This window comes from Pteropus medius, unplaced genomic scaffold (genome assembly GCF_902729225.1).
Source record: "Pteropus medius unplaced genomic scaffold, Ma_sr-lr_union100, whole genome shotgun sequence".
NCBI lineage: Eukaryota > Metazoa > Chordata > Mammalia > Chiroptera > Pteropodidae > Pteropus > Pteropus medius.
Window position 1 is genome coordinate 15,030,256 of NW_024342467.1, and position 25,693 is coordinate 15,055,948.

General features: G+C 40.6%; 1 protein-coding gene across 3 annotated transcripts in view; it reads left to right on the forward strand.

The window, feature by feature from the left end:
- Nucleotides 1–427: 427 nt before the first annotated feature.
- The window catches only part of CREB5 (cAMP responsive element binding protein 5), a 379,921-nt gene continuing 354,655 nt past the window's right edge, over nt 428–25,693 (forward strand). For all 3 annotated transcript variants that reach the window (XM_039862624.1, XM_039862622.1, XM_039862623.1), the window contains exon 1: nt 428–516. The gene's annotated coding sequence lies outside the window, so the exon portion shown is untranslated. The remainder of the gene's footprint in view (nt 517–25,693) is intronic.

Genomic DNA, 25,693 nt, shown 5'->3' on the forward strand with positions numbered 1-25,693 from the left:
TCTGTTTGCAGAAAGTCTCTTCCCGCACCTTTCAGGAAACCCCTTCCCACTTTTCCTCTCCCCCCATTCCCACCACACCTTTCAAATGCTACCATGCCCTCCTCGCCGGAGAACCCGTGTCCGTGCCTCCTCCGTGGTCCTGTCTGAAACCCTGAGGATTGTTTCCCAGCTGACTCACACCACTAATGTCAGGGAGCCGTGTCACACGGCGCTGGGCTCTGCAAGCTGTTGCTTGCGCGGTCGCCGCTGCTGCCGCCGCTCCCAGGCGGGTGCACCAGGGTCCGCTCGTAGGCGGGGCTGGGGCGGGGCCGGGGCGGGGTCCGCCCCCTCGGCGCGCCGGCCCCGCCCCTCGCTCCCTCCCCCGCGGACCGCAATGATTTAGAAGTTCAGGAATCCCACGTGACGTCACCGGGGGGGTGATGTAATGCACTCTAAATAGAATGTATTGTAATCTTTGCTCAGTCCAACGTGGTCCCTTCACCCGGGCTCCGCTCTTGTCTTCTCCACACTTGTTTGGTAAGTTCCTAAAAATACTGCTCGGCCACTTCTGGGGCTTTTGCATTTAGCCACTTTTGTTGCACTTGCCGAGGGAGCCATCTCGGGAGCGTACTTGTTTGCAGGGGTTGGTTCTCGGCAGCAGCCGCGAGGTTACTTGGTCCAGTGGGCAGGTCACAGGGCAAGGAGTAGGGAAGATGCGATGCATTTTTTTTTTTTTTGGAGGGTGATCTGTGTTTGTAAACACTTTGGCGGACCAGAGGGAAGTCTGACCCTAAATGCTGTTGGACTGTGGAATTCTGCTGTGTCCTGAGGCTACCCCAGAGACCCCACGGCGTGTCCGTCCGGAGCGCGTCCCGGTGGCCACCGCACCGTGCCACTGGAGGGATGCTAACGTGGAGTGAGCTTTGTGTCCGCCCGGCGTGCGTGCGTGTGTGGGAGCGCGCGTGTGTTTCCCTGACACGGGGAACAGTTATGAATCGGGGGTGTGTGTTTGCCTCCAGAGACCTGGCAAGGTGCGGAAGCCTCCAGAAGTGCGGTCAAGCGGTGGCAGCGGCGGCGGCAGCGGAGACGGCGAGCCAGGAACCTCTCCCCGCGTCCCCAACTTCCCGGTGATGCGGCGGAACCCCCGGAGAAAGTTTGCAAACTTCCAGCGGGCGCGTCGAGGACGCCGGGTCACCTGTGGGCGGGCGGGCGCGCGGGGGGCTCGCTCCCTCCGGGGTGCCGAGCCTGCTGCTGCCACCTCTCCCGCACGGCTGCCGGCCGCAGCTGGTGGGCGCAAGCGCCCGGGCAGGGGACGTCACCCTTGGAGGGCACTGGCTTTCGCTCCAGGCGCGGAAGGCTTGAGAGTGGCGAGGCTCTGCTCGCGTTCACGCCTCCAGCCACCTCCTGCCTCCGTCCGGTGCTCGCTGGCATCAGAACCTCTTCCCCGCCGCTGCCCCAAATGACAGCTCCCGCTTTTGCCGCGGCGGCGGCGCAGCGGCAGATCTTCGGAGGCGGCGGAGGAGCCTTCCTCTACGACAGATTCTCCACGGAACCGCTTAAACTTTTCACAAAGTTCTTAGAGGGGCCAGACACGCGCAGGAACCTAGGAGATGTTTTCTCCCGGCGGCCGCATCCCGCCGCTGCTTTGCCATAGAGTTATTTCCCGGCGGCGGGCGGGGCGGGGGGCGGGGGGGGGTGTTATCTGGTAGATAAAACCCCAGACGTGGTCCACCCCTCCCCAACTTGCCCTGAACGGATGCCGCCCCCACTCGATGCTTGTCCAAGGCCAGGAACTGGAGTGGGTTGCTTGTATATTTTGTTGTCAGAGTCCGCAGAGCAGAGTGTGTTTGATTTTTATTTTTCCCTCCCTCTCTGACATGTGTCAAGGAATAAAGGCTGGATACAGGTCCATTACGTCATTCTGCAGGCCAATAAGTGTTTGATTAACAGCTTCAGATACTCAAGGGTTCGGGGGCTTAGAAATGCTGACAAAGCAACTCTGCTTTCCACCCGCAGCCCCCAACATACTTGTACAATCGCCAGTTCCCTGGGCATCTTTATTGCCCTCTCCTTGGGACCCTTCCTTCTCCACCCCCTCTCCCGCCCACACGGTTATCACTCTGGCCCCGCCTCCGCCTTTTACTGCTTTCCCTGGGGCGCTCACTGTCCCTGGAGTGTGGGTAAGAGCTTCTGATGTCTGGGGGAGCAGAGTACCTGATTAGCGCAGGCACAATCTGCCGTTTTCTATTATTTAGGAAAGGCACCAGCAAGCCCTCTTCCCCAGGGCGAAAATGCTCAGCCCTGATAGAAAAGGCATCTTGGGAAATGTTTAGAGACGTTATGATAATACTCTGTCCCTGTGGTGACTTGGGAAAACAACACACCCACTGCAAACGAAGTTCTTAATTTTACATAGCGCCTTTCTCCAACCTCTTAGCAGAGAGGGAAGGAGTGAGGATGCTGACTAAATCAAATTTAGCTGAAAGGATCAAGATTAAACGTTTCATTTCCAAAGTGAGGGAATGTGAGTCGTTAAACCCAAAGTACCATACAATGAATTGCTGAGTGTGTTACTTTCTTTTTCTTAACCGTAAGTTTCTGTATTTAAAGAACGAGTTAAATACATACCTTATTGAATTGAGTCAGAACTCCGTATCTGGCAGTTGAAATGAAAACACTGTGTGTGACATGGTTAAGGGGTGAAAGTAAAAACTCTTGGGAGGTGTGTGTGGCAGAAATCAAATAAAAAATTACTAAAACAGGGTTTGGATGGAGGGGGCAAAGGATTTGGGTGCTCTTTGATTTGGAATGGGCGAAAGCTAAATAAAGGAAAATTTATATTCTGAGTATGTGGGAATTTCTTGAAGAACACGTTTTGTTATAATCAGATCTACTTTCTTTAAAGCGAAAATCATGCTTCAGAGTAGGCATTTGTGAACCTCCTGTCTGGGGTCTAATTGACAATCTTTCCTCAAGTTTGAGGCAGTATTTATTATTTATTCACATCTACAGATAAAATAGTATATAACCCCCACACAATACATGTGCATCTAAAATGTTAAACTTCTTGTTTGTGAAGCATAGACCTAAAGGAAAAAATGGCCCAGGTCACTGACACTGGAGAGTGTGATTAATGATCAGTGATTTAGTGATCAGTGATTAGTGGTTTTATTCAAACTGTTACCTCTGACCAGAAGCACACATCAGAGGATTAACAGGCTCTTTAGATAAATGCTCATTAGTGGAAGGGGAACAGCAAAGATAATAGGCATGCACCCAGGGACAACTTTCGAAGAAAATCATTCCCGTCTTCAGAATAATAAGCTCTATTAACAGAAAGCCCTTTTAATTTAAAACTTGCTTTTATCTTGTAAATCAAAGTTAGATGTAAAAGTTTGTAGTGCCATTATAACCTAAATTTTCCCATATCCACTAGATGTGGATTATCTCAGTAGCGATATTTTTTTTTAATTTAAATAAACAATTGGACCATTGGAGCAGCTGAACCCTGACAAGTCCTTAACTCCCAGGGTTTGAAGGTGTCCCCCCTTCTAGACTGGAGAATGCAGCTTGCTAACTAGATGGCGCACTGTTATTTGGTGTTCTGTGTTGTGCAGTGCAGGAGTCTAAGCAAGCAAGTAGCTGCTTGCGAGGTGTTCTTCAACACTTACAACAAAGTTGATTCTGTGTAGGGTTGGAGGCTAGACAGTCCTGCAAGTTTTAAGTCACATTTTCCATGTCAGTTAAATCAAGGGAGTTCAAGGCTACTGGAAAAATTAGTCTCATTACTAAAAGAAACGTAGAGAACGAGGGAGGAAAGGAGGTACGCGAGTCCAGGAGGTACCTCTGAGTTGCAGAAGTGATTGTAAAATACCAGACCTGTTCTTTTTTTTTTTTTTTTTTTTTTTTTTTTACGACTAGTTTTACAATCTTGTGGTCTGAAATACTGAGGCAAATACTCAGATTTATTTCTTCATAATCTTGCTGGTGAAAAAGAAGTTACTAGAAAGAAAGGAAGAAAAAACTTGATTTGGTAACTGCAGGAAGCGACACATTGCTGACTTTATTCTACAGATAATGGTAAGATGATGTTTATGATGCTTCTTAAGCAGAAAGGGAGCTTTGCAGTTGGTTAAATGAGGCCAATCTTGTATTTTCATAGATAGAATTCAGAAATGGGATTCTTAACTTTGCACTGAATTTTAATGTTGCTTTTGTCAGTTTCCTGGGACTTGGTAGCATTTTGTGTGGAAATGCGGTGTGTGTGTGTGTGTGTGTGTGTGTGTGTGAATAAGACCATTATTTCCTGGGCAAAATAACGTTTATGAAGATGTGAACTGCAGTAGGGGAGCTACAAAGCTCGTTAAATAATATGTCAGGTAAGAATTCCCTTATTCCATGAGCTTTTAAGTACTTTAGTAAGTACTTAAATTTTAATAAGGAAGGGATTCTTAAATAAGAAACCTAAAAATTAAGAATAAAACAAAAACATTTTCCACATTCAAATCTAAATGTGTATTCTCCTGAAGAAGGATGCTATTGATTAAATATCAACTATTACTTTAGTTTTAAAGTTTAAAAAGAAAACAGTAAAAGAACCCATCTGTGCTTCTCTATAAATTTTCTCATTTTCCTTTGTAGCATTTTATATAAATCTGTTATTTTAAAATCCTGACTGATTTATAATGATTTTTATTTTTCAACTTTACTCAGAGTAAACAAGTTTGCTCACTTGATAGTATCTTTAAGGCAACTGTTTTTTGAATGTAAATTGCCGATATCCATAAATTGCCTGTAAATTAGAAGACGGTCGTGACTTTATGTATTTTATATATGAGCCAATAGTTTATGAGAACGTTCTCACAAAAAAGTGGAAACTGTGCCTTTCTTTCTATATTTTAGTGATGTTGCAGCTCTTATTTGACTAGGTGGTTAAATGAATGGTAGTTTGTCAGAGAGACTTTTCTTGTATAGCTTTTCAATTACAGTAAGTTGAAGATTTTCATTACACTATTTGTCAGTTTCCCATACCTGCAGATTCAAAACCAATCAATCATGGACTTTCCATGGCTGTTTGTACTGAGGTCAAGTTCCTGGTTTCCTGAGTTCTTGGTATAATTTTCATCACCATCCTATAGTATTTCCTTAGCATTGGAATTTGCTTCTTAGTAACTAGCTGAAAATTATTTTGTGTGTGTGTGTGTGGGAGGGGGAGGGGCCGGGGGGTGATGTCCGCTGGATCCCCAAGATGAGAACTTTGTATTTGTAGTTGGTTTCCTTCTAGTTGTGTTATTAGAATAAAATTGGGGATTTGAGTGGACTTATTACTTTTGTCATCTTTTCTTCTTCACTTCAAAGCATTGCCGTTAGTCACAAAATTAATGTGATCATGCTGGTGTTTCCCATCTATATGCTTCTTTTGCTTCTTACAAATTGGATTTCTACAGCAATTTAAGATCTTATTTTAGAGGCAGCTTTCTTGGATGAAGATGGAACAATGATCTCAGTCAATTCATTATCTTGTCCAGTTTGACTACCAGCTGTATTATGGGAATCAACCCATGCTTTTATAAATTAGTGTTTAAAATTTTAAATCTGGGACTATTTCTCTGAATCCTATTTGAGAAAATTATGCAGTTGAGATAAGGTAATAAACTGGGGGGAAGTAGCCTCAAATATTTAAATGTGAGAAAAGTAGTTTCAGATATGCTAAGCAGACTTAAAGAACCTTTTTGTGTTGCTATTTGTAAACTAAATAAGCTATCTATTTTGTAGCATTGCTTTAAAGAGAAACCCTGGCAGTTTAAAAATGACATCATGTTTAATGTTTTCACTAAAGAGTTCCTACATTTTGTAATTAGGAAAAAAATGGGCAATTAGTGTTTTTTTGAGGATCCATTAGTATTTCATTGTTGGAAATCACAAATCATGAATTTAACATAAGAAAGAGAGAAAGAGGGAGAGGGTGAGGGAGAGGGAGAGGGAAGGAGGGAGGGAGGGAGGGAGAGAGAGCACAAGCGAGCTTGCTTTTACAAGTTTCTGGGTTATAATGACACTGTTCCAGAAACAAGAGTAAAATTTTTGAAGCTCTTATTGAAACTTTGGAACTTTTAAAATAAAACATAACATTTAGGATAAATTCCTGAATGTAGAAGATGTTACATTGACATTTCCATATTTCTTTCCTCCATGCTCACTCTCTTGGCCACTTATCTTTTCTGCTAAATAGATCAGAATCAATTTAACACTTTAAAAATACGTATTTTAGTTGCTTCCCTCTATTTCCTCAAGGTTTACATTTCTAATCTCTACCCTAAAATTAACAAGGATTGAAAACTACCATGTTGGCATTTGGCTCGAACTAATTTTAGAGACTAAAAGTTTCCTTTTGGCCTAGGGATTCTGCTGGTGGGATAGAAAGGCTTGTAGCTGGGGGAGGTCTTCTCATTCATGGACCAACCTGCTCACGCTAAGGCGTGGTGGCGACCCCTGGCTCACCCATGGCCCAGAGCTGAAGAGCGCCAAACTGAGCTTAGAACCTCAGCCCCTGTCTCCAGGCTGGGTTCTCTTTTCATGAGCCAGGCGACCATAAATGCCTTTGTCACAAATAAAACATAACCTATGGCTTTGGGTGCTTTGCTCTTTTCAAGTCTTTTGATCACTAACCTTTCAAAGACAATTTTTAAAATCAGATCTTTTCAATGAATGCCCTGACCATTAACCTGTAGTTTCTATTCTGTTTATATTATACAGATGCAATGGTAATTTTTCTAACATTGGCCTCCTTATTTGAAGGGCATTCTTCTTATTCGCCATTATTATTAGACGTGCCCTGTAAAACTACACCATCCAGATTTCATTTGAGACTAAGAACCAGGCAGAACAAAAAATGGTCTAAAAGACTGTCTCAGAATCAGGCAGTAACTTTTACTTCCTGTTTTTTCTTCATCATCTTTGAGGAAGGGATCCGAAAAATTATTTAAAGTTAAAATAAATGATCTTTCTTTTTGTCGAATAGAGCAACAAGTGCTATTTTCACTCTGGCAGATGTACTTTTGCCCAGGTTCCATCTGTAACATATTATCTTTCCAGGTTGGTGTATATGAATGAGAGGGTTTAGAGGTGAATATTACTACGTAGAAGTGAGTTGAGTCTGGAAGTATGCTCTTTGTGGTTTGACTAGCAAAACTTGACTAATCATAGCTAATAGAAGTCATACATGCAACTCAGGGGGCTCTAGAGCACCAGACATTTGATTTAAGATGACATTTAGGTTATGCTTTATTCAGGATGGGGAACAACAGTATCTCAATAGAAATCTTGAATGCATCTACTGTATGTGTGGTTTGGCCTAGCTTTTAGCTTTCCTTTCCAGCTTTTTGCATGAAGGCTTTATATCAGAATTCGGTTCTCTTTTATTCTTTTATTATACCAAGGAGCCCCTGTGTTGCCTGATTTCTCAAATATAACACATTTCGACCAGTTTTATGAAATTTTCTCTTTGCCCGCTTCCCAAGGGAGTGAGGCGGGGTAGTGGTAGGGTGGGTGGGGGTGGAACCACATGCAACAAAAAGCATCTTTGTTTTTGTTCGAATTAGAAGAAATGTATTTTATCTCCATTTGCCAGATCTGGTAGGACCATTTCACTTTATCAAAACAAGATTTTCTTAAAGTAGGCGATGATGCTCTTTGGCATCTGAATGACCAGGTACTAATCCAGGCACCAGAGGGCAGAAGGTATTGATGATAAATTTCACTTCCACCAGGGTACCTAGGTATGACGTGGGGCGCAGTCAGAAAGAGCCTGATTTAACTCATTGCAATGACAACATTGTCCAGAAAAACAGTCCTGCTGGGAAGAAAGACAATATTATACGCTCAAACTTCTAAATTCTGAGCTGGGACTGATGCTGTGCTGAAGATGGCTCTCAGAATGCTGAGGGTCTCAAGGGTTACTTATTAAACAACAACATGATAAAAGATTCACAGGCTAGCACTATCTACATTTTAAAAGCCTTAATAATCCTTCCATCATCCATTCTCTGCATTTTCCTTATGCTAACGTTTTTCTAGACTTATTTTTCAACATCCATCTATTTACTCTGCTTTCACGAGTAACCCTACAATAACAAATCTCAAGCGTGTGCACAATGGAGAGGGGACATTTTTCCAAAAAGGAAATAGACTTTAATATCGAGTCTTAGGAGAAACAATTAGCAAGACAAAAAAGAGAAAGGCTCGAAATCTGATTGATGGCATCATGGACTCTGCCATTCCTAGCTCTGCACCAGTGTGGCTTATGGCAAAAGGAAAAGCCTACGACTGGAAGAGGGGACCCCCAGATTGCTTCTCTGAACTCATTATGCTCCTCTGCTCCAGTTTCCTCCTTTGTAATAAAAGAGCGTTGGTCTTGACCAGCACCATTCGATAGTGGGAACCACAAGAGCAAGCTGTCTCTGTAATTTTAAATGTTCTAGTAGCCACATTAAAAAAAAAAAAAAGTGAAAACGAACAAGTGAAGTTAGTTTTAATAAAATTTATTTAACCCAATATATCTGAAATATTATCATTTCGACATGTAATCGATATAAAAATGTTGATGAGATACTTTGCATTTTTTTTGGGGGGGGCTACTAATCTTTGGAATCCAGTGTGTATTTTACAATTACCACACAATTTGGACTAGTCGCATCAAGTGCCCAGGAGCCACATAAAACCAGGGACAGTGGCATCAAGCAATGAAAATCTGTGCTCTGCATCAATGTTCTTAATCTTGGCAGCCCAAGAGAACCTGCTTATGGAGTTTATTATAATAATACTGATATCACCTCCCGCCGCCCCTTCTGATTTAATTGGTATGGGCTCGGAGCTGGGCCTCTGTACTTTTTAAATCCCCAAAAGTGTTTCTGAAGTGTAGCCGGGGTTGAGAACTGCAATTCTAACTGATCTCTAAGGAATCTTCTACTCTAATATTCTGTGATTCTATTTCAGGAAAGGGATTGCAGTGTAGCATTCAGAGTTCAAGGGCAGCAAGCGGTTGTTACATGTGTGCTGTGCACTATAAAACATACATAAAATATAATGAATGAAATGTAAGATGTACAGATTGAATCATCTAGAAGAGAATTCTTTGTATCACAGATGAGCTCTGTTTTGTATAAGTTTCAAATATGGATGGTTTAAATGGTTTACTCCCCTCAAAAATCTTATGATTTGATTTGCATGAAAATTTGCCTCTTAGGAACCCTCCATTTTGGAAAAGGTCAGGATTGCCACATTTCAGTTATTTTGCTAGTCTGCTTTGCCCCAGATACTCTTTGCCATTAGCTGTTTTGGGAGGGAAAATCTGACTCCATTTGAGACATCTGGGTCCCCTTGTGTTTCTTTCCTCTAAGCTTTTAATAAGCTTTGTGTCATTGCACAGATCAAACTTGCCCTTTGCTCACGTCAAGATGTTGATTATCACCCGCTAGACTTCAAGTGTTCATTCTATTTGTCATCCTTTAAAATATTAGAAGAATCAATATTTTTCAATTCTGCACACCGGAATGTTTTCCTTTAATAATTAAAAAAAAAAAACAAAACCAATATCGTTTTAAAAAACTAGTCTGTGCATGCACTAAAAGATGCAAAGAACTACAAAATAAAAAAAATAATAATGATAATTTCCAAACTCCTCACCCATCTTTTGAAGTCAACAAACAACCTTGTTTGCGAAAAGGAGGAGAGGTCTCAGGGACAGTCCTAGTGACATTATGCTGCTGAGAGCCTCCGCCCTCCCGCATTCATGAGTCATTTCGCCCCGAACCTCTCTCCTTATCCCCATAGCAGTCTCTTTCCAAGTACTTGTCTGTTGGACCACGTGCTTTTAAACATGACTTTAAGCCATTTTTAGGTACAGAATTACACATTTTTCTACATTTCGAGGTGGTCATATTTGTGTTTTCTGTAATGTCATTCATTGGAAGAATTTTAACCTCCATTCATTAAAACACGACTTTAATTTCTATTTTTTAGGTGGAGAAGTTGAGGAATCGACAAGGCTAGGCATCGTGTTTGTTGATTAGAAGGGTGGTTGGCGTGAGAAAAGAGCTCACATGTATTAGCGCCCAAACATAAGCACTACTCTGGGTAGCCTCTAGGTGGGAATTTTCCATTTGTGTATGCTATTGCATTGGTCTTTGAATTTGTAAATAACATTCTTTCTGATGCCCTTTCCATGCATTATTTGCACTTACATGGTTTCTCCGCTAATAACTCTTGCGTTCCGGCTTCAGGCTGTGTGTACTTGGGTTGATTAACAAATGTGTGTGTGTAATACCAACCTCTTAACATGGAATATGTTCTAAAGGTTTCATGGGGACATCTGTTTTTTTTTTCAAGCCTGTGTTTTTGGTGGTATCTAGGGAAACTCTCTCAGGCTACTTTGTGGTGACTGTCAGAGGACTTTGTGGAGAGGCAATGAGATGGAAGATGTAAGTTGTTAGTTGTTCAGCTCTTTTGGGAATTGAAAGTGAGGGGCTTTAGGTATTCACTCACCGAGCAAGATGGACTCTAGTATTAGCTCCTGAATTATCTTTAATGAATCATGTTAGCTCTTGTTATACCAAGGTACTGCCTTCATACTGGGCCTGGAGCCATCTGCTTTTGAGTATTTGGATTTTGTTTTCTCCTAATAATAATTAGGTGTGGACTTAGCCATTTGCAGTTTCTGTCTGCATCTCTGTGTCTTCAATGGTGAGATACCAGCCATGATTAATAATGCAATCTGTGACCAGGGCCAGAGAGGGATTACTTTGGATCCCTTTCTAAGCGTTATACTAAAATTAAAGCAATTTTAACATCCACACATTTATGTGGTTATGGTGGTTAAGCTAAGCTTGTATGTAAATAAAAACCTTGGCCAATGGGGACCAGAGTATTATTAGCATGTATACTTGTAAATGTGATTATCATCTTTTTTCAGGATGCCCATGGATAAATTATTCCTCCTTTTGAGCAAATCTATTTGTCACAATTGATTTAGGTACACATATTGTTGATTAAAATATATTACTAGGTTAAAAAAATTGAAACCATATTTAAGACACTCTTCTTTTCTAGTAAGGCCTGTCTAAGCACACATGGTTCACAATTTCATCTTCCAGCTTTGCAAAGCCCTATGACTGGCAACCACCCTTCGTAGTGCTGTGCTAGTGCACGTCATCAGAGATGATGGCGCACAGTGTTTTGGCACCATGAAGCAGCATGTAATTTGAAATCGTACTTTTTGCTAAATACCCATGCTAATCTCCAAACCATTCAAAACATTAAGAAAACAAAACAAAACAGTGATGTCTGCCCATTGGATGAAGGCAGCACTGGCAGAGAAGTACAGTTTTTTTTAGTTTTTTTTTTTTTTCATGTACTTCAGAAGCACTCACAAAAATCAGAGAGAAAAAAAATTACACATAATTACTTGACATGCCCTATGGAAGGGACTTTCTTAAGTCAAGTTAACCGTTTAACCCAAGCTTCATTTTTACGCTTTTTCAGGAAGTGTGGTTTTTTTTCTTTCTAAAGCATAGAAACTGTAGTACCTTTAAAAAGAAGGCTGCAAATGGATGCTTTATCTTTATTTAACATTTAGTTGATATTTAGGAGGTCGACTTAGAAAGTCTTCTATTCCTTTACACAGTTTTATTTATTTAATGTTTGTTTTAAGAAAATAGGGGATTCTGAAGATTGGTTGCACAGTGCGAATGTACTCATACTACTGAACTATACATTTAAACATAGTTAACGTGACAAATCAAATGTTATATGTATTTTAGCACAGTTTTTTTTTTTTAAAGGAGGGATAAGGTTGGCTTGTAGGCATTCCCTAGATGCAGAAACAGAATGCATAGACCACTTGTTCAAAATTAGCCTTCATGAGAGGAGCAAAACTCTAGAGAAGACTTTAGTACTTCAGGCCCGTGCACAGGTGATGGGCGTGTGATGCATTTCGGACGTGTCAGATAATCCAGGGAAGACAACAGCTAGGCACACAGCACCGAATGCCTCTTTCCTAGAGATCAGCTTGGATCTAGATGGGCCGTGTGTAGAGAAAACTCTGTCATTTAATTTGAAGAAACACACCATTTGGCATTATTTGAACATCTCAGTTTGTATTGATTTGATTGCCTTTCTCAGTGCGAGAATATGCTCAATTGATATCAGTGAAAAAAAAATAACCTTGCAGTTTACGAAAAGGAATATAAACCTCAACTTCCTGTCTCTTTTCCTCTCTCCTTCCCTCCCGCCTGCTCTTCTTTCCTTTGTGAATAGACTTTTACTGAGCACATGTTAAGTGCCAGGTACTAGGGATACATGATCAAAAACTGATACAGTCCCCCTCTCACAGAACTTACTGGTAGGGGAGACACCAGATAAGTCACTGCAATAGAATGCTGTGGGGAGTGAGGGGTATAAGTCTGGGGACAGGAAGCTCAGCTGGGGGGTTGGAGTGGTTGTCCAGGCGAGAGGTGATGGTTGCTTGGGCTACAACAGTGCCAGATTCAAAAGCCATTTAAAAGATAGGATCAGAATGACTAGGGGACTGACTGGAAGAGGAGGGCAAGGGAGAGGAGTATACTCATTCTAAGGGAAGAAGGAGCTTGGCAGGATAAACCTGACCCAGTGATGGGTCTGGATTGTTCTTTGTGGTGGGAGAGGAGGGCAGGGTTTCTGGCCCAGTGCCCTGTATGCTCAAGTCTGAATCCTTGGAAGGGAACGGAAAATAACTATGAACAAAATCTCAAAGAGAAACTATAACTAAAAGCTGTAGATCATTCGTTTTGATAATTTCTGTCAGAGAGTACCCTCTCCAGAGAGAGAGGCACCCATACCCCAAGGCAGCCACAGCTATGGCGCTCAGGGGGTCCAGGGCATGGCCAGGCCTATTATTTTTCTAGAGCTGCCGTAACAAAATAGCACGAACTGGGTGGCTTAAACAACAGAAATTTATTTTATCTCACAGTTCTGGAGGTTAGAAGTCCAAAGTCAGGGTGTCAGAAGGGTTGGCTCCTTGTGACAGCTGTGAGGGAGAATCTATTTCAGGCCTCTCTCTTTGGCTGGCAGATAGCTGTCTTCCCCCTGTCTCTTCACATCATTTTCCTTCTATGTGTACCTATCTCTTTGTCCAAATTCCCTCCTTTTTGTAAGGATACCAGTCATATTGAATTAGGATCCACCTTAAAGACCTCATTTTAACTTGACTAACTATGTAAAGACTATTTCCAAATCAGGTCACATTCTAGGGTACTAGAGATTTGAGGGCACATAATTCAATCCATAACAGTAGGTCTGCCCATCAAGAAGGCAGCGCCCAGGGCAAGCAGTAGTGGGACCCCACAGGAGCTGACAGATTGGGAATGATGTAGATTGTAGCCAGACATTTTTTTTTTTTTTAGCTCTTTTTAAAAATAAACTTGCAATGGAACCCCAGAAATAAGTTTATTTGGAATAACTATTGAGAGACATTTGTCTACATGCTACCTGGTATAGACAAAGCCAGCGAAACACAGCCAAAAAAAAAAAAAAAAAAAAAAAAAAAAAAAGAAAAGGCTATACTTTGAAATAGATGGATACATACTGCACTGATTAATGAATTTGCTAATGTGGGCATTGACCTTGGTTTGGCCTTGAATTTGTCCCCAGGGTTTGTGAAAGAGCAATGCCAAAAGGGCAGCACCAACTTTTAACCTTGAGAACAAAGAATTAAATACAACTGTAGTTTGTCACCCTGCCAGGCTTAACAATCATTGTTTTGATGTGCTAATATTTACTGACAAGGATAAAAGCCACCAGTTCCCATAACACAACACACATACAAATTGAACATAGATATTTTAATGCAGGAAGAGAAAAAATCTGATTTTCTAGGACAATTTTTGCCTATGTGCTACCTCTGTTTTACACAATGAAAGTACGGAAGGCAAAATTCTGTTTTTTAAAATTATAATGAAAAGACAAATAACCCAAATAAAAATCGGCAAAAGATCTGAATAAAAATTCTCCAAAGAAGACACACAACTGACTAAACGAGCACATGAAAATATGTTCAACATCATTAGCTATTAGGGAAATGCAAATCAAAACCACACTGAGATACTGCTTCACATCCGCTAGGATATCTATGCTAAAAAAGGCAGACAATAACAAATGTCGATGAAGATGTGGAGACAATGGAACCCTCATACGTTTCCGGTGGAACTGTCAAATGGTACAGCCACATTGGAGACCAGTTTGGCCGTTCCTCAAACAGTTCAACTTAAACCTTATGACCCAGCAATTCCACTCTTAGGTGTACACCCGAGAGAAATGAAAACCTCCATTTACAAAAACTTGTACATGAATGATCATGGCAGGGTTATTCACCACAGTCAAAATGTGGAAGCAACCCAAAGTCCATCAGATGCATGGATAAACAAAATGTGGTATATCCATACCGTGGAATATCATTTGGTCATAAAAAAGTGAAGTACTGATACATGCTATAACATGCATGAACCTTGAAAACATTGTGCTAGGAAGAGGAAGCCAGACACCAAGGACCACATATTGTATGATTTCATTTACATGAAAGGTCCAGAATAGGCAAGGCCATGGCAACGGATGGTAGATTAGCATTTGCCTAAACCTGAGGGTGGGGCTGGGACTTAAGGGTGATGACTAAGCTTTCTTCTTAGGGTGATAAAAATGTCCTAACATTGGTTGTGGTGATGGTTGCACAAATCTTTGAATATTTTAAGGCCATTGAATTGTACATTTTAAGTGGGTGAATTGTATGGTGTGTAAATTATATCTCAATAAAGCTGTTAAAAAAAGATGGCACATCATGGAGGAAAATATAGGATGCTAAATTTAGTTAGAATAGATGGCAAATGGGGTGTTTTGATCCGACAACTTCCCTACATATTGGGCGTGAATATATCAAGATTGGTTTCTTCATTTTCAAGTTGTTCAAATATTAACATTCTCATATCCTTTCTCCTTGTGACATACTCATTTCTGTGGGGGTCACCGTCATTCTCTTGGCTCCCAGTTTGAACCTTCATGATAATCACTGACTTTGCCTATTCCCTTGGCCATCATGAACATGCCATTGCCAAGTTCTCTAGACCCCTCTCGAGCAATGTCCTGCAAGTTTTGTCCTTCTGCCCTGTCTCCTCCTGAACCAATTCCTACTGTGAGCTGAGGATTAAAGGGGAACAGACTTATTCAGTGAGTCTTTAATGAGCCTTGATCAATATTGACTCCTTTGATTTACCGTACCCACCTTCATTACTAACCTACCGAGAAGCTGGAGTTACCCCTCTTCACAGATAAGGAAAATGAGGCTCAGGGGTTAAGGGACAAACCATTTAGTGTGACAAAACCAGTCAATGGAGAGGTTGGGGTTTGGAACTAGCTTCAAAAAGGAAAGAGCTCACACTTTGCTTTTTGACTCCTGAATGAATCCTTCAACTTGATGTCTTCGAACATCTCATTCTCCTGCTCAAGAGCCTTCACCAGCATCTGTTTTAAGGCCTCTAGGTTAAGCCCAACCAGCATCCCTACAGATTTACCCCACATTTAAGCCTGGCCCACAGTAAACTCTTGTTTGTGTTCAGTGCCTCTCTTCCATGTCCTATGCTTCTCTCCCCTGGAAAGGGTCTCGTCCTGGTCCGAAACTCCCTTCCCTCCCACACCTCACTTGCCTGTGGAAACATTCATCTCCCAATCTCCCAAACCAGCAACTGAAGGCAAAACTAATTTCTTAGTGCTTTGTTAATATTTTTTCTTATTAAAAATTATCTTCTATTGAGATTATTTGCATGTTTGCCATAAATCCCCTCTCCTGGATTATAAGCTCCATAACAGCAAGAAATGACGCTTGCTCAGTTTTGATTCTCCTCATAAAACCTAGTCCCTTACACATGGTAGATGGTTAATTAATCCTGAGTGAATTGATTACGGGGGCACTTGAACGTTTTTCTTTGTCACGAACTTTCTATTACCAGCATAAGATGGTTGATATCTGGCGAGTGTTCCTGGGAGATTCAGCCTAGAGGGATTCTTCAGGTATATTGATAGATGTCTCTATAGCTTAAAAACTATTGCAATAATGTTTTAGAAATTCCAAAATGGGGTGGGATGAGTAAATCGCAGAGAATCTCACAACCATAAGGAATCATTGACTTTTCATTTTTATATTTTTTTCATACCTTGTCCAGAGGCGAGCATACTTTTTAAATAGTTTTAATCAGGGCAGAGACACATTTTAAAATTCTGCTTTCTTCACTTAAAACTATACCACAGACATTTTTTCATGTTGCTACATAGTTTTTAAAACTATGATTATGCATCGTGTTCCAGCGAGCTGCTGGACCATAATTTCTTAACCATCCCCTATTGTTTGACATTTGTTTGCTGTGGATTTTTTTATGATTATAAAAAAAACACATGACCCATCTTTTGGCAAGAGAAATGTGTACTCTGAAGACCTGAATCTCCTTCCCCTTATGCTGGTTGAAAATGCTTCCTCTAGAATTGAGCTTAGGCAAAAATTGTGACTGAGACCAAGCTTGTCTCGGGCACCGTCACGCTTCTTTTATTCCTTTAATTCGTGCCCCTCTTCCTCCCAGCAGATTCTGTTCCACCACAGTGCCTGTCAGAGGAACTCAGGGCTGCCTTCCTTCCCTCAGTACTGTTCTGTCTACCACACACTCTGCCCTCCTTCCCCCAACTCCTAGCCAGACTTCTCGCTCTTTCTCTTACTTCTCCAGAGCCTCAATCTTAGTAAGATATTAGACACTCGATATATTTCTCGGGAGATTTTATTACAGAAGGGCTTCTGGAGAAGGCCATGTGGTAGCCCAACACAGTACATTATTAAAGGCATGCCTCTGCTCTCTTTAGCTAGAACACTTCCAGGTTCTAAGGATATGGCAGTGAACCAGCAGACAAAAATCTATACGAATGGTGAATATATAATGCATCATATAGCAGTAAGTGCTAAAAAGAAAGATGAAGTTGGGTGAGTGGATATAGCATGCGTTTCATCTTTCAGATGGAGTAGTCAGGGAAGATCTGGCGAGATCTGGAGAAAGAGTTTTCAGGCAACGGGAGCTGCTAGTACAAGGCCCTGTTGTGTTTGAGGAGCTGCAGGGAGGCAGACGTGGAGGCCGTGAGGAAAGAGTGGGAGGGGGTGGGTGGCCAGAGCCTGTAGGGGTTTGCAGTCCCTGCTGTGAATGTTGGATATTAACCTTAGCAATAAGGGAGGCCACTGGGGAGCTTTGAGAAGAGAATCCATCACTTGTAAAGAACTTCTTTGTTGTGGTTGAAGAACAGACTGTGTAGGGGCAAGGGTGGCATCAGGGAGACCTGTGAGGAGGTAAGAGAGGTGGCAGTCTGGACTGAGTGATTGCGGGAGAGGTGGAGAGGAGGAGTTTGGTTTGTTTTGAAGGTAGAGCTGAAAGGACTTGCTGATAGATTGGGTGTGGGGGTAAGCAAGAAGTCGGGGAGGATGCTTAGGCTTTAGACCTGAGACGCTGGGAGGATGGAGTTGCCATCAGCCGAGATGGAGAAGATAGCAGGTGGAACAGGTCTAAGGTCCTTGGAAGTCCCAGGCCTTTTGAGCTTCAGGGCCTTGGCATATGCTACGCCTTCTACCTGGACCATTTCTGCCTAGACGATAGCTGCTTTTCCCTGGTTCCCTAATCTAAATTCAGTCCCGTTGTTAAGTACTCCTGCTATCCAAACCTCTCCTTCATAACACTTATCGATTTTCAAACTGATATTCCTCTAAGTGACTTTTAATTCAATTTTTAAAAATTTAAAACCCATATGTCTTACTAGAATCTAAATTCTGAAATGTCAGGAGTCGTGCATGTTTGGTTCATCACTGTTTTCCCATTGTGTAGTATGGGCACATCACAGACACATCTTCGGTACTCGCTGAATGAATAGGTGACCGTTATCAATTTATGACTCTACCCATGACATGCTGCAGCTCCTCTTTGTAAACACACAATTCCAAGAGTAATCATACCTAATGATGTTCTCATCTTCTTAAAACATAGACTGATTACTGAATGGCTCCACGAATCTTTCGTGAACAGTTTTTTATTAGGTAGTATGTGAGAAGGGACTGGACTGTGATGGAAGACTGGACGATCACTTGACTGTGAAACTTTGAAACGAAAAGGGATTTAAAGCTTATGTAAACCTCCTAATCGAAATCTTTCTTCCTCCCGTGACTCTGCCAGCAGCTTTGCTGCATTTATGTGGACACCTATCTCGAACATCGCCCGAGGTTATTTTATAGTCACCTTTGGTGAGACCTGTTACTTCCTATTTGCCATATTTATCTGGGGAAAGAGGCCAGGCCGTGGCAGGGGAGGAGCAGTAGCATCGTGGGGCATGAGGGGATCTGAGCCAGCTGACGACCTCCTTTGGTGGCTCTTAGAAAGGTCTGTTGTCTCCAGCCTCATCCTGGAAGATCATAAGAAATGATACGTGAAGAGAGATTTGATTTACTGAGAAAGGACTGTTAGCTTATAAAAGGGCTCCTGGCCTTTGTCTTTAGCAGCGTAGAACTGTATAAAACAGGATTAAATTAGAGAGTGATCTCTTTACTGTCTTTAGAACTAGGGTGAGCTTTCAGAGGTGCCTGTGTTGTGTAGGAAACACCTGTTCTGGTTCCAAGAATACATATTCGTGTGTTACACAAGTGTATAGAGAGGTTGATTATGTGCATGTCAGTGGGGAGTTTCATGAAAAGACACCGTCTTTGTAGATAACGTTGTGGGAGGCAGTCACTCGACAAACACGTATCGAGCATTTATTGAACTAGACACAGAGCGAGGCCTTGAGGAAGAGTGGCGAACAAGAGGGAGAGAAGGTTCTTACCTTCATGGAAGTCACAAGATCTACTGAGTTTTAGTCTCCTCATCTATAAGATGGAGATAATAATAAAAATACTTCATAGCCTTTTAAAGAGGAGTGAATGGCAATGAATGTGAAAACATCAGATTTTAAAATGCTGTATAAATTATGAGTGGCTTTATGATTGATATGCCAAATATAATCATTGTTCTCTTTGGGAATAAATTTTGATTATTTCTAGTTCTGAATATCCTTCATACCCACAAAATCTACAATTTTATCTTTATAATTTAGGGAACTGAATTTTTCTTTTACTGTAATCTTTACCAAAGGAAAAGAAGATGTCAAGTATGTAGTTTGGGTTGTAAAAAATTGTATTAGTTAGCTATTGCTGTGTAACAATCACTACCCCACCAAATGTGTATGTATTAACTAAGTTTCTGTGGGCCATGGATCTGGGTGTGGCTTAGCTGGGTCCTTTGGCTCAGGATTCCTCATAAGGCTGTAGTCAAGGTGTTGGCCGGGGCTGTAGTGATCTTGAGCCTCAACTAGGGAAGGGTTTACTTCCAAACCAACACAGCCGTTGCAGGCCTCAGAAGATCCACATCTAATGTTGTCTATATGGCTGTTGGGAGGCTAAGAGTAAGCAAGGGTTCTAAGAGGGAGATGGGAGAGTTGGAAGTCACAGTCTATTTTTGTAACCTGATCTCAGAAGTGACATCTCATCACATTTGCCATATTATATTCATTAGAAGTAAATCATCAGGTCCAGCCTGTATTCAGCAGAGGAAATTATAAAAGGGCATACCAAAAGACTGGGATCATTAGGGAATCCCCCAAAGCCTGCTACAGCAGTATATAAACAGTACCATGAGTTAATGCTATTCTTATGGCATTAATGTTACACTATTTGAAATGGAAAAAAAAAATAATGGAAATAGTACCATCATTCCCCTAAGACACAAGAGTTAGGACAGACAAGGGAATTTGGTGTTAGAGCCCTGAAGATGTTGAGTTTTGGCCAATAAAGAAATCTGGTTCATTCTTTTGCTTCTGGCACTGGCTCATGCTTGGACATTCACAATCTCTCTGGTTTTCAGGAAAGCATTTGAAAGTTGCCTTCCAAATATTGGAGGCAAACAAATGTCAGTCTTTCCTAAGTAAGTGTACCAAATTAAAAAAATCTGTTAATTTTAATTTGCCATTTCACGGGACTGGTATCTCACCTGTTCGCTTGGTTATTTTTAACCCACACCTGAAAACAAAGCTGATCCAATCATTTGAAGATTAAGAGGAAGAACATTCCAGGCATAGAGGAGAGTTAGTGCTATGAGAATGAGCTCGCCATTGTTAAAAAAAGAAGAAAGACCAGTGTGGGCAGAGTATAGTAGGCAAGAGGGAAAATGCTAAGGGATGACTTTGGAGGTGGGGTATGGTGAGTGGGTTGGGAGTTTAGATTTCAAAATAAATGCAGTGGAGAGCCATTGCAGGATTTGGGGTGACTTCAAACAGCTTTGGGCATTGGTGTGTGTGTGTGTGTGTGTGTGTGTGTGCGTGCGTGCTTGTGTCTAATTGCATTAATTATTACATTGAGCTCTATTTCAAAGAAAGATAAATTATCTATTAACTAAAAGCTATGCTTGGGAAAAGATAAAACAAGCACTGAAATTTTATAATAGGATGTTATAATTATGCAATGTGTTTAACGCAGAGTCGAAGCGTTGTGTATTTCCAGCAGCCAATGGCAAGGGCAATGTGGTAGATGCATTTGGAATGAGGTCCTTGTATCACAGGGATTCCTAGTATTACATTAGTTTCATGTGACGGAACTTACAAAAAATTCATTCAGAAAAACATCCAGTGTAGGAGTCTTTTTGGCATATTCTGTGCATATTTTCTCAAACAAGCAGCAATCATTTTTCGGTTGTGTCATTTATGGCTGTTGCCTGTACATGGTCCTGTGGTTTTTTTCGAAGCCGGCAGGCACCCAGGCAACTTGGCAGTGTCATCTGGGATTTTAAAATTAGAGCACAAACATTTAAAGGAGTGGTCTTGGTAACTTCTCTTTCCTCCACATTCCCCCTGAAGCTGGCCTTGTGAGAAAAATACCCCAACGAGGAACGACAGAGCATTTATTTTTCCTGAAAGCGTAACTGGGAGAGGAAAGTTCCAAAGGTTTCACAATGGAAATCAACCCACCCTAATGCTAAATTCTACTTGCCCATGTGTTCCTTTCTGAGTTAAGACAAATTTTATCTTGCTTGGACAAAAATGGTGAAAAAATAATTATATCTCAAGCTCAAGGATTCCCTTACTTTCCTTTAAAAAAATTTTAAAGATAAATTTGCTATTTTCTGATTTTGAAAAATGCACAGAAAATGTAGAAACCTATAAAGAAGAAAATTCTAACCAAAGTTAATCCCTGTTGGTGATTTTGATGTATATCCTTCATATAATCTATGTCTTTATCCAACTGGATCATCTAACTATGATTCATAGAGAATTTGCAATTTTCTGTTTGGGTTTTTTTGTACTTAACATTATTTTGCGAACATTTCCCCAAGGTCATGATTTATTTTTTTAAAATGTGATTTTAATGACTCTATAATCTTCTATTTGTCATAAGTTACTTAAGCCATTCCGCTTATTGGATGCATAGTCAATTTTGAAATTTTCCCTCCTAATGAATGATGTTCTGATGAACCTTCTTGCCTCATACCCTTCATCTTTGTCTCTTATTTTTCCAAAAGAATTATTCCAACAAGTGAATTTTTATACATTTGACTAAATTCCTTTCAAATAGTTTGTGCCAACTGCCTCATCATCATCAAGGTTATGCATTGTGCCTCTCCAACTTGACCTCTAACCGGAATTTAGACATTGTCATTAAAAAAGAAATCTTTGCCAATTTATTAGGTCAAAAATTATTTTAATTTGCTTTTACTGGACTAAAAGTGATGTAGAACATTATTTCCATTTATTTGCTGGCAATTCGTGAATTATCTGTTCATGCCTTTTGGCCATTTTTCATTCAGAGCATTAATGTTTTGCTTATTGAAATTTACATTTTTTTAATATGAAAAGAATATATACTCTTTACCTTCAAAATTTAAAGGCACAAGTATAGCCATATACTTTTAGTACAAAGAGGCGTTTAAAAATTTATATGGTTCTTAATTCCTAATACAGTGGTTTATATATGACTCTGTAAATAGGTAAACACAGCTTTTTAGAATAATGCCATTTACACTTGTTATAGCTTCAGTTATACTAATATTCTGTATATTTTTCTGCCTGTTTCCCTCTTCCTTCTACTGTAATATAAACTTTCAAAGATCCAGACTTCTGTTTATCTTACTTTATTCAACTACACTTTTATGTGGCAGCCTGCCAAGGAAACCACAGTCTGAAAAGAATCTCATCTGAGAACTGAATGGGGTCACTAACTCTAGTTGAGAAGAATAGTTGAGGAGAGAAAAAGGACAGCTTCTTGTTTATTCCATGTAAAGAATGAACTTCCCGATGCCAGCTGAGAGTGAGCAGGCTTAGTTATACAGGCGTGGGGCTCAGGAATCCTAGGTATCTGACAGTTCGCTCTTTTCTGCCTGTGGCCAGAGGCAACTCTCTCATCTCAGCTCCATCTCTGCTGCCTCATTTTATAATGGAGATAATAATACCTCAAAGGTATGCTCTAATTAATTATTCTTACTGACTCTGAAAGTATAATTACTAATTATTATAACTTTTAGATCATTAATTTCTTCATTCTTTTTATAGAATTTTAATCGAATGCCAAAATCCAACACCTAGTAGTAGTTACTTGTGGATACTTTTTTTTTGGTCCATTATCTTTACAGCTTCTTCATGTTTATTTGACCCCATGCTAAGTGAATTCCTTAAAATATGGACGTTCGAAAGTTAATTGAAAATATTTAGAAATTTTGGAGTTCCAAGAAGAGAGAATTCCAAAGATAAAATTATAAAAATTTATATCTCTACAGATCATTGTAACTCAATAAAATAGCTCAATATTTGAGACTGTTGATTTCTAAACCACTTTAATTTCTTTTTCCTGTAAGGTGAGCTGTATAATCTGGTCACTAGTAAATAATTATACCTAAGACTATTACAGTTTACGTAGATATTCATCAGGAAAGTTATGTGGACATAAATAATTTAACAAATGACATGTCGTAAACTGCATCCCTGGCTTTTATTGTGCAGTTTTAAATTTGAAACTGCATGTTAATTTATTAGTAATTGTTTCATCAGTTCCGTAAATTCATTAAATTAATGTGGCTCTGAGTCGAAAATACTGAGGAGAGTGTTTATATAGCATTGTGATTTTTCTTCAATGGCATTGTTTAATTTAGCGTGCGAACATCTTATTTTTGTAGTTAGGTCATAAGCACTTTACAAGCAGAGACCGTGTATTGTAATTCCTCTAAAAGCAGAGGGATTAAATGAACACTGGAATTCTTACCTAGGCCACCTGGCTTTTTTACCCCGACTCAATCTATAACCAGCTGTGAGTCTTAGGATACTTAGGTTCCTGCTTGCGGCCTTGGTTTCCCAGTCTGGGAAAATGATACCTTCTCTACTTTATAAGGCTCGTGTGAAGCTCCAGTGAAGGGAACTCCATGGAGGGAGCAGATAGTTAAAAGCTTTGTGTGGGCTAGTAAAAATCCAGTGTCATTTTGTCAAGTTCTTTTATTTCTAGATGTACGATTGTCAGTGGAGATACGCATTTCGACCTTTTCTCCTCCCTTTTTGCCTGGGTGATGTTGAATACTGATAAGAGCTGAGAGTTGATTTAGCTGAGTTATTATCAGATGTTTCTGGCTCTCAGCCTCTAGCTTCTCCTGGGCTGGCCTTAATATAAATGAGAGCCATATAACCAGACTCTTAAATTTAAGTGTCAGCTGCATCATCTTCATTAGGAGGAAAATTTTAAATATTTATTTTCTTTGCAAAAGGCAAGATTTGGTGGCGGAGTCCATTTATTTCTCAAACGATCTCATTTACCTGAATGAGGAGTGCAGATTTGTTTTCAGGGTAAGTGGTGAGGTTGTATAATTCTTGTGTGACAGATGAACCAAACACTGTTGTAAATTACATTTGACTGAAAGAAGATGCTCTAGTATGAAACCACATTTCTGCCTTGCTTACTTGCTCTTCTTGGGTTGGGGCTGAGAGCGGGAAGATGGGTGACTCTTGAATTTACCCAGGGGATGAAAAATATTCTTTAGAGAAACCAGAAAGGGGTGAGTAATGCTCTCTATACATATTTATATAACAAAAGAAGATTTGGGGATGTGACCTGGATCGAGCATTTCTCTAGCTAGGAGACTGAAAGTGTCATAGAGTGGCTTGTGGCATTACCGTTTATTTTCAAAAGACTTTTGATAACACAATTAAGCCTTTCCTTGTGTGTGTGTGTGTGTGTCTGTGTGTGTGTGTACCAGGTGTTTTAAATACGTTCCCCACTGGCTACATTAATGTGTCACAAAGTGGAATTTTTTTTGGTTGTTTCTGTTGAGCCTTCGGTCTCATAAAAATTAAATGTGTACATTCTGTAACCTGATATGGCCTCTCCAGTGAAAATCAATGCTTCTTGCCCTTGCTGCTCAAGCTGCAGAAGTCTTCTTATGAAACCTGTGTCCGTGGTGTGCATTTGTGCATATGGCCTTTTGTCACCCATGTTTTTTGATGTCTCCTCCCTGTGTGTTTGCTAGAAAACAGCAGAGGGTGCTTTTTTTTTTCTCCCATCATTTTCCCTGGGGAGTGGGCACAGAATGGGGCCATTTATTACTCATCCATGTATTATTCCTTTGGTTGGGGGTAGCAAGAACATCTGAAGAAGATGAATTTCCGGAGGGGCAGCAAAATTTAAAACCATTAGTTCCTATTCAGACTTGAATTACGCCAAGTACAAAGCTTTATTCTGAGACTCATGATGGCCAATTATTTGCCTACATTTAGATGCAATTAATCCTTTCAAATGAATGGAGTTTCCAGTGCAGTTTTCTTCTAGGAAATAATCATATGCTGAATTTTAGCATTAGATTCCAAAGTAGAGGAAAGACTGAAATTCTAAGATTCTTCTTGAACTAACTATTGTCTCTGATACATGGGACTAGTCCAGCCTTTCACAACATTTGATTGTGAGATTTAAGGATGTGTTACCAAGATGAAGGGTATGGGAGAACAGGTTACAGTTATTCTGCTACATAAAATTCCAGAGATGCTCTCGAGGTAAGTCAAAGACTGTGTGAGAACAAATGAACTGTCCCAAGTTGTTCTTTCCTTAGTTTAAGAAGGAGAGTAAGCATCAGAGCTCTTTGGTTTGGGGCAATCCAATTATGATTTTGTCACCACTTTGACCTGATGCTACTGGTTCATTACAACAGCATCCCTCAGAGAACTCAGCCTTTACTCATAAGGCCACACTTATGTGGTGAGCAGGAAGGACTCTCTGGTCCTGAATGACACAGATGAGCTCCTGTTAAGGGGCGTGGCTAACGACTTCATACTGTTGTTGTTCACATAGAGCACATAGATGAATCAATTGATTTGTTTAATGCCTACTAAATATCAGGCATTATTTGAAATACTTCACTTACATTATTTTACTTAGCAAGTGTTATTTCTATTTTGATGAGGAAACTAAAGTTCAAGGTGACTAAAGATTTTACCCAAGGTCACATAGCTATTAAGTGGCAGAACCAACATTCACTCTCTGTCATGGGTGCCTCTTTTCCTTGTGCTCCTAATCACTGTATACATATTTTTGAAAATCTTGCCAAGAGAGGCCACCATTTCA